Source organism: Colobus angolensis, unplaced genomic scaffold (assembly GCF_000951035.1).
Source record: "Colobus angolensis palliatus isolate OR3802 unplaced genomic scaffold, Cang.pa_1.0 Scaffold454, whole genome shotgun sequence".
Lineage (NCBI taxonomy): Eukaryota > Metazoa > Chordata > Mammalia > Primates > Cercopithecidae > Colobus > Colobus angolensis.
The window spans coordinates 724,280-735,504 of record NW_012117977.1 but is presented as its reverse complement, the minus strand read 5'-3'; the positions used below and the strand labels follow the sequence as shown (position 1 = coordinate 735,504).

Sequence of the window (11,225 nt, the reverse complement as noted above, 5' to 3'; positions counted from 1 at the left end):
CCTCGGCGCTCCCGCCCCCGGGGACTGTGGCCAGTCCTGCCGCCTGCTCACCCTCCTCCTCCTCGAGGCCTTCCATGGGCTCTGCGACTACGACCCGTTCGCTCACATGCACTATGTCTCTACTGTCGGGGCCAGAGTCGCCGTCCTCCGGGTTACCAGCTCCGGCCGCCTCGGCCTGCGCTCCCTCCTGGCTTACCGGGGCCTCCTGGTCCCCTTCGGTTGGGTGTCGGTCCCCTGTGGCAGACATGACACCAGTCAGTACCTCAACTGGGGTGGCGAGCAGGCTGAGGTGACCGCGGTGAAGATGGTGGCCACTGAGGTGGCTATGGCTGAGGGGAGGCGAAGGTTTGGCCGCTGAGGGAGTAAGAGTCTGTCTCCTTATTGAGGGAATAAGAGTCTGTCTCAGAGGACACCCTAAGGCGGGAAGGGCAAAGAGCCAATCCCAGGAGCCCCCCACCAAGGCTGGCCTGAGAGGACTTAGACAAGGCGGGAAAGATTCCGCTTGGCAGGCGACAGGGGGCGGGACCGGAAGCGTCAATGAGGGGCTCTCAGCGAGCTCTAAGCCCATTTGCTGAAAACTTCAGATTGACGTGTTCTGTGTGCAATGAATGATCAAGGCCCTTTAGCTCTAGGACAACTCGGAATCCAGACTTTTTTCTTTTTTTTTTTTTGAGACCGGAGTCTTGCTCTGTCATGCAGGCTGGAGTACAGTGGCACGATCTCGGCTCAGTGCAATCCCCGCCTCCTGGGTTCAAGTGATTCTCCTGCCTCAGCCTCCTCAGTAGCTGGGACTACAGGCACAGGCCACCACCCCCCGCTAGTTTTTCTATTTTTAGTAGAGACAGCGTTTCACCACGTTGTCCAGGATGGTCTCCATCTCATGACCTTGTGATCCACCTGCCTTGGCCTCCCAAAGTGCTGGGGTTACAGGCCTGAGCCACCGTCCACGGCCGAACTCTACCTTTTCTTTGAGGCCTTAGTGTCCAGGGCTACCCTTTTGGTCCACACAAGTCTTGCGCTTCTAATTTGAGGATTAGCAACACTATAGTAAGTCCAATGTGGAGGCACCCTGGAGTATGGGAACTGCAAGATGTTCACAGAGTCCACTTATTTCCACCTAGTAATGGCTCATGCCAGTAGAGATAGTGTCATAAAAATGTTACCTAGTTCAGACCTAAGCAGTTGTGAAAACCTCCCAAGAAGAGACGCAGAATTTCAATGATTTAATGTAGTCAATGCTACTTAGAAAAGAATGTGCAGAGTTGAAATGGATGCAGTCATCACTGAGTGCTGAGGTGGTAAATGACAGACACTGGAAGGTGTTTAATGAATCCTGCCAAATTCACTTCAAACCTCCCAATAATGGGAAAAAAAATAGATACTGTTTTAAAAGGACTCATCTCTTAAGAGCTAAGCAGAAAGAACAGCAAAAGGGCCTGGGCGCGGTGGCTGATGCCTGTAATCCAGCACTTTGGGAGGCCGAGGCAGGCAGATCACCTGACGTCAGTAGTTTCAGACTAGTCTGCCCAACATGGGAAAACCCTGTCTCTACGAAAAACACAAAAAATTAGCTGGGTGTAGTGGCATACGCCTGTATTCCCAGCGATTCGGGAGGGTGAGACAGGAGAATTGCTGCAACCGGGAGGGGGAGGTTGCAGGGAACTGAGATATTTCCACAGTACTCTAGCGTGGGTGACAGAGCGTGACTCAGTCTCAAAAAAAAAGATAAAGATATAAAAACACCCAACCGACAGGCTTCCTAGGCTGTTTCAAGCAATAACTCAAGACTTTTTGTTGATTTCCAGACCTACTTAATGAAGGTTCAAGTAGTAATTATTTCTGAACATGTTGGAGAAATCAACTGTTATTTTATATTCATTGTATGAATTTTTTTGTCACACTGCAACTACTGTTTGAAAAAAGTTGTAGGTAGCATATTTCATGTATTAAATTCAAGAATACTAATACCATTAAATCTTTTCAAGGCGTGTAAGTAGTTTTTGTACCTTTCATCATCTCATCAAATTTCCGTGCTTCTGTTTTTCTCCAGTTTCACCTAAAAAAGGGGCATCGTGCTGTCATACGTCATTGGTTTAAATCTGGAAGGCAATGTGGAAAATTTCTAATCCAAAAGACTTACTATTAAAACAGCAAAACCTAGGCAGAATCCCAATCTGAGGTCTAGAGTTGGCTTTAAATTTTGCTTCCTGATGGGAAGTTGGAAAAGTTAGTTATTTCTATGCCTCAGTTTTATCATTTGTGAAGTTAGGATAATGATTCTCTAGCTACCTCCCAAGGTTAATCTGAGAATCAAGTAAAATAATGGGATGAAAACCCTTTTCATACTGTAAAGTACTATACATATATATGATTACATCAAAAATAATTTTTCCCTGTTCTTAAATTATTGGAGTGAAGCTATCAGGTATATTTGGCCCTCTGTATCCATGGACTCTGCATGTGTGGATTCAACTAACTGTGGATCAAAAATATTCAGAAATTGCATATGCAGTGAACATATACAGACTTTCTTCATGTCATTATTCCATAAACAATATATTATTACAACTATTTAGATAGCATTTACATTGTATTAGGTATTACAAATAATCTAGAGATGATTTAAAGTATACATGATAATGTGCATAGGTTATATGCAAATACTATGCCATTTTATATCTGGAACTTGGGCATCTGCAGATTTTGGTATCTGCAGGAGGTCTTGGAACAAGTCCCCCATGGGTAACTAGGGGTGACTGTAGTCTCTCAGGCCTTCAGAGAACCCTCTAATTTGGATTTGGAGGAATTAGTTTTTTCCTAGCTTCATGGAGTTATATACTCCCCTGGCTAATACCCTGACTTCAGTCAAGATTTGAGTGAGATAGGTAGATGGAATGAGATGGGATTATATTTACAATATTAACTATTTGTTGAAAATATTTCCCAGATTGATTTTACCTTCTAAGTTGGTTACTGTTTCCAAGTATTTAGTTTTTCATTTATGTGTTCCAGAAGTCTAACAATATTTTATTTTTAATGGTTTTGACTTCATTGTAAATTTGTAAGCCTTCTTGTATGGAGAATTTTATTTTATATTTTCTTTTTGGGGATCTTCTTAATGTTTACCTTTAGCTCCTTAATGCATAGTGTGAGATTAAAGTCTCAGATGATTTTTATTTTGAACAGCTCATCTATACCACCACTTATTGAGTAACTCTTCCCCTGTATACTGATGTGTGGCCATGTACTCTTTAGCACTTTCTTTAAAGGTAGAAAAAATGCAAGAGAAAAAACTCATTTTCCCCACATCTCAGCGCTTGAAATGGCCTTTAGCTATTGAGTCCAAGTTTATTCTTTTTCAAGTGGAAAAATTAAGGCCTGGAGTAGTTAACTGGCTTTCCAATGTCATACTACTCAATGGAGGAGCCAGCAGTAGAACCAATATCCTCTGACATTTAATCTGAAATTGAGACAGGCATGCTTATTGTACATACAGCTTCAGGGGCAATTTGACGGCACAAGGTTGATTACCCAAATAAATAAATGGTTATGAGTTGAGGGTCTCTGAAATTCAGGCAAGCCTGTCCTCCTGACTCTGAATCAATCAGCAAATATTTACTGAATACCTACATTAAATGCCTTGTGTAAGACCTTGCCAGGGACAGAGAAGCAGGTGCCACCACCTCTGGCCACAAGAATCTTGCAGTCTATTTGGGAGAAAAGATTGTGTACTGAGAATGGAGGTAAAAAAGCAGCACCTGACATTCAGAGCTGGCCTGGCACTCACAGCTAAGCCATCTTATTCTCCTACTAGATATAAACAATAGCATAGAACACCAACATCAGACAGGATCACTCTGTGTCCATGATAAAAAGAGACAAAGCAAGGCTACTTTATAATTTCATTCAAGCAGAGAAAAATGAAGTCATGAAATACAAAACAAAATATTAAACTTAGCTTCTCTTGATTAAAATGAGTACCACTTCTTTACCAATTACAGCTTTATCCTGGCTCTAATATCCCCTCTCTATAAATAAGATTTATTGAAATACCAATCAGAACGGCACCCACTTTCCGATAGCATGTAATCTAGAGCAAATCCCCACTTTGTTCAAAACTTCCACATATTCTAAGCTTTGGATTTAGGGAAGGAAGTGATATTGCCTCTGGCAAGAAAATAGACATAGGGAATTTGATGGAAGTCTTGTGGTGAGGAAGGTGCCCAGTGGGGCACCACTGTTCTTGCTGCAATGCTATGACCAGGACTGGCTCTACTCTTTCTTAGTGAAAACAAATACAGTCAGGTAGATGGTTTTTGTATACTTATAGTATTCCTACTTTTTTTCTTTTCCCTTCTTTCTGTCGATGTCCATCCATTTTTGCTTCACAACTTTCAACAGGACCATTACTAGTCACTTTAGAGGAGCATGTTAACAAAAAACCAAAACCAAAAACCACAGAAGTGTCTTCCTAGGTCATGAAGAGCTGGGCTGTCCACTTGAAGCTGTAGGACAAATACTTCAGACCCTAGTCATTCAATCATCCAGTGAGCATATATTGAGTACCTACTATAGGTCTGGAGTTATGTCAAGGGCTGGGGATGCATTGGTGCTTAAGGTCCATGGCTTGATCTATCTAGTTCATGGTCTAGAGGGGAAGACAAACATTTGGATGATGATGACACAAGGTGTCAAGAACTATAACAGGGATGAACACAAGGTACTATGGGATCTCAGGAGAGAGAATGATTAGCTAAAGTTGAGGGGATGGAAGGGAAAGTGGGTTGGTGCCTGGGAAGGTGCTCAAGAAGAGGTATTTCAGCTGAGTCCTGAAACTAGGAGTTCAACCAGCAATAAAGATTGGGGGGAAGTCATTGCAAGTAAAGGAAGCTGCATGGATAATGGCAGGGGTGTGTGCATATTGGTCCAAGGCAATGAAATGGGTGGAGCATTGGGCAGAGTGGCAGATGGGCCTTTAAAGCAGATGGGGCAGGGGATGGATACCCCATTCTCCATGATATGCTTATTTCACATTGCATATGTGTACCAAAACATCTCATATATCCCATAAATAAATACACCTACTATGTACCTAAAAAATTAAGAATAAAAGAAATAGAAAAATAAAGCAGATGGGGCAATGAATAATGAATGCTTCTCTAAAGAGTTTGCCCTTTGGCCTGAAAGGGCCAGGCTGTCCACTAGAAGCTGCAGGGCAAATACTCCAGAATCTAGTAATTGAATCATTCACTGAGTTTGCCCTTTGTCCTGAAACCCCTTTGCCTGCTTTCCCTTTGTATAGAAGACATTTCCAGAAGTATTACTGCAAGTTTTCACCCTCATTTTTATGTTCTTAGTTATTTTCATGGGTCTTCCTCCCAGGTTGTCCAATGGCTGCCTCCTTGGCATTCAGGTTTTAGTCAAAGGGCTCTCATGGGGTTTGTCCCTGACCACCTTGACTAAAGCTGTCACCTACCTCCACCCCAATCACTATTATGTCACTACCCTGTTTTATTTCCTTTCTAGCCCTTGTACTAATTTGACTAATTTTATCTTTGTTTTTATCCTGTATCCCTACTACCACCACTCTAGATGCCATAAGGAAAGGAATTACTGTCTGTTTCCACTGATATTTACCCAAACACCTAGAATGGTGCCTGGAACATAGTAAATAAACACTTATTAGATGACTGTTTTCTCTACATTGGTTAACTGTTCAAGGTGTATAAGGTGCAAAACCAAATGTTAAGTTGCAAGATCATGTTTATGAATTGGATGAGCCTCCAATGGGTTAGTAAGATTAAGGTTGTTTTGAATTTCTGTAAAGTGTTGGTAATTTCCTTAGACATCTCTGTTTTTAGATTGATAAAGTAACTTCAGAGGAAATAAATTGTTTTCATTTGACAACAATTAAAATGGGCCAGTATATATAAGAATAGAGGGGCTTATACTAGTGTTAAATGTGTTTGTTTTGTTTTGTGATTACCTCATGCCAAATTGCAACTTTTGGAGGTCAGAGAATTCACATGTAAGCCAACTTCCTGTCTTCTTACATCGTGTGAGTTAAAGTCTTCACTTTAGATTCACGTAGATTTGGTCTTTTCACATAGTCCCATATTTCTTGGAGGTTTTGTTCGTTCCTTTTTGTTCTTTTTTCTCTAATCTTGTTTTCATGCTTTATTTCATTAAGTTAATCTTTAATCTCTGATATCCTTTCTTCCACTTGATTGATTCGGCTATTGATAACTTGTGTATGCTTCACAAAGTTCTTGTGCTGTGTTTTTCAGGTCCATCAGGTCATTTATGTTCTTCTCTAAACTAGTTATTCTAGTTAGCAATTCCTCTAGCCTTTTATCAAGGTTCTTAGCTTCCTTGCATTGGGTTAGAACATGCTCCTTTAGCTCGGAGGAGTTTGTTATTACCCACTTTCTGAAGCCTACTTCTGTCAATTCATCACACTCACTCTCTGTCCAGTTTGTTCCCTTGTTGGCGAGGAGTTGTGATCCTTTGTAGGAGAAGAGGTGTTTTGGTTTTTGGAGTTTTCAGCCTTTTTGCGTTGGTTTTTCCTCATCTTCGTAGATTTATCTACCTTTGGTCTTTGATGTTGGTAACCTTCAGATGGGGTTTTGGCGTGGATGTCCTTTTGTTGATATTGATGCTATTCCTTTCTGTTTGTTAGTTTTCCTTCTAACAGTCCCTCTTCTCCAAGTCTGCTGGAGTGTGCTGGAGGTCCACTCCTGACCCTGTTTGCCTGGGTATCATAAGCGGAGGCTGCAGAACAGCAAAGATTGCTACCTGTTACTTTCTCTGGAAGCAGGTGTCCCAGAGGGGCACCTGCCACATGCCAGCCGGAGCTCTACTGTATGAGGTGTCTGTCGACCCTTACTGGGAGGTGTCTCTCAGTCAGGAGGCACAGGGGTCAGGGACCCACTTGAGGAGGCAGTCTGTCCCTTAGCAGAGCTTGAGCGCTGTGCTGGGAGATTCCCTGCTCTCTTCAGAGGCAGCAGGCAGGAACATGTAAGTCTGCTGAAGCTATGCCTACAGCCACCCCTTCCCCCAGGTGCTCTGTCCCAGAGAGATGGGAGTTTTATCTATAAATCCCTGACTGGGGCTGCTGCCTTTCTTTCAGAGATGCCCTGCCCAGAAAGGAGGAATCTAGAGGGGCAGTCTGGCTACAGCAGCTTTACTGAGCTGCAGTGGACTCCTTCCAGATCAAACTTCAAGGCAGCTTTGTTTACACTGTGAGGTAAAACTGCCTACTCAAGCCTCAGTAATGGTGGATGTCCCTCCTCCCACCACGCTCGAGCATCGCAGGTCCACTTCAGACTGCTGTGCTGGCAGCAAGAATTTTAAGCCAGTGGATCTTAGCTTGCTGGCCTCCATAGGGGTGAGATCCTCTGAGCTAGACCACTTGACTCCCTGGCCACAGCACCCTTTCCAGGGGAGTGAATGGTTCTGTCTCGCTGGTGTTCCAGTCGCCACTGGAGTCTGAAAAAATACTCGTGCAGCCAGCTTGGTTTCTGCCCAAACAGCCACCCAGTTTTGTGCTTGAAACCCAGGGCCCTGGTGATGTAGGCACCCGAGGGAATCTCCTGGTCCGTGGTTGCATAGACCGTGGGAAAAGTGTAGTATCTGGGCTGGAATGCACCATTCCTCACAGCACAGTCCCTCACGGCTTCCCTTGGCTACGGGAGGGAGTTTCCCAATCTCCTGTGCTTCCTGAGTGAGGTGATACCCCACCCCGCTTCAGCTCACCCTCCGTGGGTTGCACTCACTGTCTAACCAGTCCCAATGAGATGAGCCGGGTACCTCAGTTGGAAATGCAGAAATCACCCGCTTTCTGAGTTGATCTCTCTGGGAACTGCAGACTGGAGCTGTTTTTATTCGGCCATCTTGCCAGCCACACCCAAGATTATTCTTTAAAGCATACAATATTTATCATTGAGTAGATAATGACTATTTACTACACCAGCACAATGAATGGTATACTGCCTCATTACTGTTAGTTGTGAATGAAAGTTCCATCCCTATTTCCCACTAGGTCTCCTTTGACATCTCAGAAAGAGAAGACCCTCATTACTTACGGGCAGGGATGGAATTTCAAGTCCCCAGTAGTACTCTGCAGATACTGGCTGGGAAAGAAAAGGGTGCTTTGCTACTGCTTTTTCACGTGGCCTCCACTATCACCCTTGAAGAGGGCCTCCTTACCACTAGGCCAGGTTAGAATGAAAGTTCTGGCTACCCATTCAGCCTTCTTTGTCACCACCCTGGCAGTGGAGAGGGAGAGGGGAAGAGGTGCCTTGTTACAGCTTTGTGAAGGTAGGAGTCTAAATTTACCACTTGGCCTGTGCTGTCATGGGTTGGGATGAGACCATAGGTTTTTATTTTTTTTTCCATGGTGTTTGACTGAATGCTATGGTTTAAATGTTTGTCCCTTTCAAAACTCATGTTGAAATTTAATTTCGATTGTTATTACATTGGGAAATGGGACCCTTCTTTTCTTTTGAGATGGTGTCTCTTTCTGTCACCCAGGCTGGAGTGCAGTTGTGTGATCATAGCTCACCATAGCCTCGAACTCCCAGGTTCAAATGATCCTCCTGCCTCAGCTTCCCAAGTAGCTTGGACTGCAGGTGCATGCCACCACACCCAGCTAATTATTTTATTTTTTGTAGAGACAGAGTCTCTCTTTGTTGCCCAGACTGGTCTTGAACTTCTGGGCTCAAGTGATCCATTCACCTTGGCCTTCCCAAATTCTGAGATTACAGACATGAGGGGAAGTGGGACCTTTAAAAGGTGTTTAGGTCGTGGGGGTTCCACTCTCACGAATGGAGTAATTCCATTATCATAGGAACGGGTTTGCCCCCTCTTGCTCACTCTCTTGCTCAGTCTTGCTTACTCTATCATCTTCTCTTTGCCCTTTCACTATGTGATGCCTTCTGCCATATTATTATGCAAGAAGAAGGCCCTCACCAGATGGCAGCACCTTGATCGCAGACTTCTCAGCTTCCAGAACGGTGAGTCAAGAAATTTCTGTTTATTATAAATTACGCAGTATGTGGTATTCTGTTGTAGTAGCAAACACAAACTAAGACACTGATGTAGGGTGATTATTTTCTAAAAGTTTTCTGTCTCAGCCTGACATTTTCCTGGTCATTTGGCTAGACAGAGCAGGTTTTTCTTGAAACATTTTAAGTCTGCACTCATTGGTGTTTCCTGGTTACAGGCTTCTATATAACCCAATTAAAAAATATATGATGCAAGAATAAAACCACAGAATTTAATACCATGACATTCCTTGGGTCCCAAGTCCCCTAGTTGCTCATTCCCCTTTTCTCCACCTTTTAGAATCTTCACATTTTTTTTGTATATAATGTCCAGAGTTGTTAATTGTAGTTAGTCGGAGAAATGTAAAGCAGTGCATCTACTCCTCCATCTTTTAAATATTACCATTTTAGGCACTGGAGACATTTTCATGCAGCTATTTTGGAATAACTTCAGAACAGTTATGTTAAAACATGGAAATACTTTTATTACTAGGTAGTGAGCACAAGATCATTTTTGCCTCTTACTTCATGCTATCCCTGACCTCCTTGGAAGTGGAAGTTCTTTTATCTCTCTGAAGTAAAGCAGAACTGCTTAAGATAAATGGGGTTCCCTTATACTTGCAGAAGAGACCTTCTGTTGATCTTTCTCTGGTTCCTCCTTAGATAGTACCCATTAATGGCTCATCTGATTATCTGAGGAGAAAAGAGATGGCATTTACACCAAGGTGGAAATAGAAACAGAAGTTGGGAGCCTGTAGCATCTGATTTATTCTTGCAACAAATGAATACTTGGCTCTTATACTTATCCTGAAGTGGCTTTCATTAGAGTGGAGACAGATATAGTGATTAGCCGTGAAGTCAATAGATAGTAAATTTTAGTCTAAGGCAACAAAAGTTACTGAAATAATGTCTTCAGTGGCAGAATTTATGATTACATCAAGGTAACCTATGGGTAAATGACTTTCCACTTTTCTGGAAAAGTAATCACTATTGTTTGTGGAATTTTCCTCCCTTCTCTTTCAACATGAAGTGATAGCTTTTGCCACCAGCTCTTAACTTCTGTTGCTCAGGACTCTCAGTTGGAAATGGGACAGAAGACTCAGGACAGAAGACTAGAGACAGAGGAAGCCTACCTAGAGTTATGCAAATTAACTGAGCCTATTGAGTAAATGTTGATTGTGTACGATATACAGTACACATATCCTTTAGTTAATACTGTCAAAGTCCATGAAGAGAACTCTCAGATTTAAATGGCAACGAATAAGGAGAGTCTAATATTTGGCTTAATAAACTGACTTATAAATTATGTGATTTTAAACAGATAAATGAGTTTGCGATGGTGTTCCTCAATACATTTTTTTCCCCTTAATTGTTTCCCTTGAGCATTATAACTGTTAAGAACTGTAATCTTGGAATCAGACTGCATGACTTCAATTTCTAGCTTTGTCATTTAACTGTTTGTGAGACTTGGGGCAAATTACCTGATTTTTCAGAGGCTTGGTTTCTTCAGTGGTAAATTGAGCATCTTGGCAGCACCTGTCTCATAGAGTTATTGTGAGATTTAGCTGCAATAAAAATTATGAATCCCTAGAAAAAGCTGGCCCATTATAGGCATTCAATATACGTTAGCTAAAATAACAAACATTTTTTTCAGGAGAACACATATAGTTATGTGGATGGATCTCAGCTGCTGACAGTATTTATTGGCCCTTGTTTTCTCCCCTTCTGACCTCTGAATAAGGTATATAGTTGGATAGTGTCTCAGTTTTCAGGTGCTTCATTGCAGTACAAGTGCCTCAACAAAATTTTGGGCTTATTTTTATTATGAAAACTTGTGGGATTGTGAGGAACTTATTTGTCCAGAAAGTCCGGCAATTGGTAGGTAATAGTTTTAGGGATTTAACCTGGTGTAAAAAAAAAATCAGGCAAACCAAATAGAAAATGTGGTTGAGATGAAGGTGTCACCCTTCCCTCTCATCTCATTCTGATATGGGTCTCTTGTGAGACTGTAGACTGAGAATATATATCTGGGGCTGATATGCCTGTACTTATGTATATCAGTATCTTACTATTCAGAATCTCCCTTAAGGGAATACTGATTCCTATTTACTGCTACTTATTAATACCATCTGGAATGACTTTTGCTTATCATTGTAACTTAACATCCAAAAATACATTGCA

At 42.3% G+C, this 11,225-nt stretch overlaps 1 pseudogene across 1 annotated transcript in view; it reads right to left on the bottom strand.

Annotated features, from left to right (window-relative positions):
* The window catches only part of LOC105523224, an 8,971-nt pseudogene extending 8,478 nt beyond the window's left edge, over nt 1-493 (bottom strand). Inside the window, exon 1 of the transcript XR_001003560.1 lies at nt 3-493. The product of XR_001003560.1 is annotated as a cancer/testis antigen 47A pseudogene (transcript). The remainder of the gene's footprint in view (nt 1-2) is intronic.
* Nucleotides 494-11,225: the final 10,732 nt, after the last annotated feature.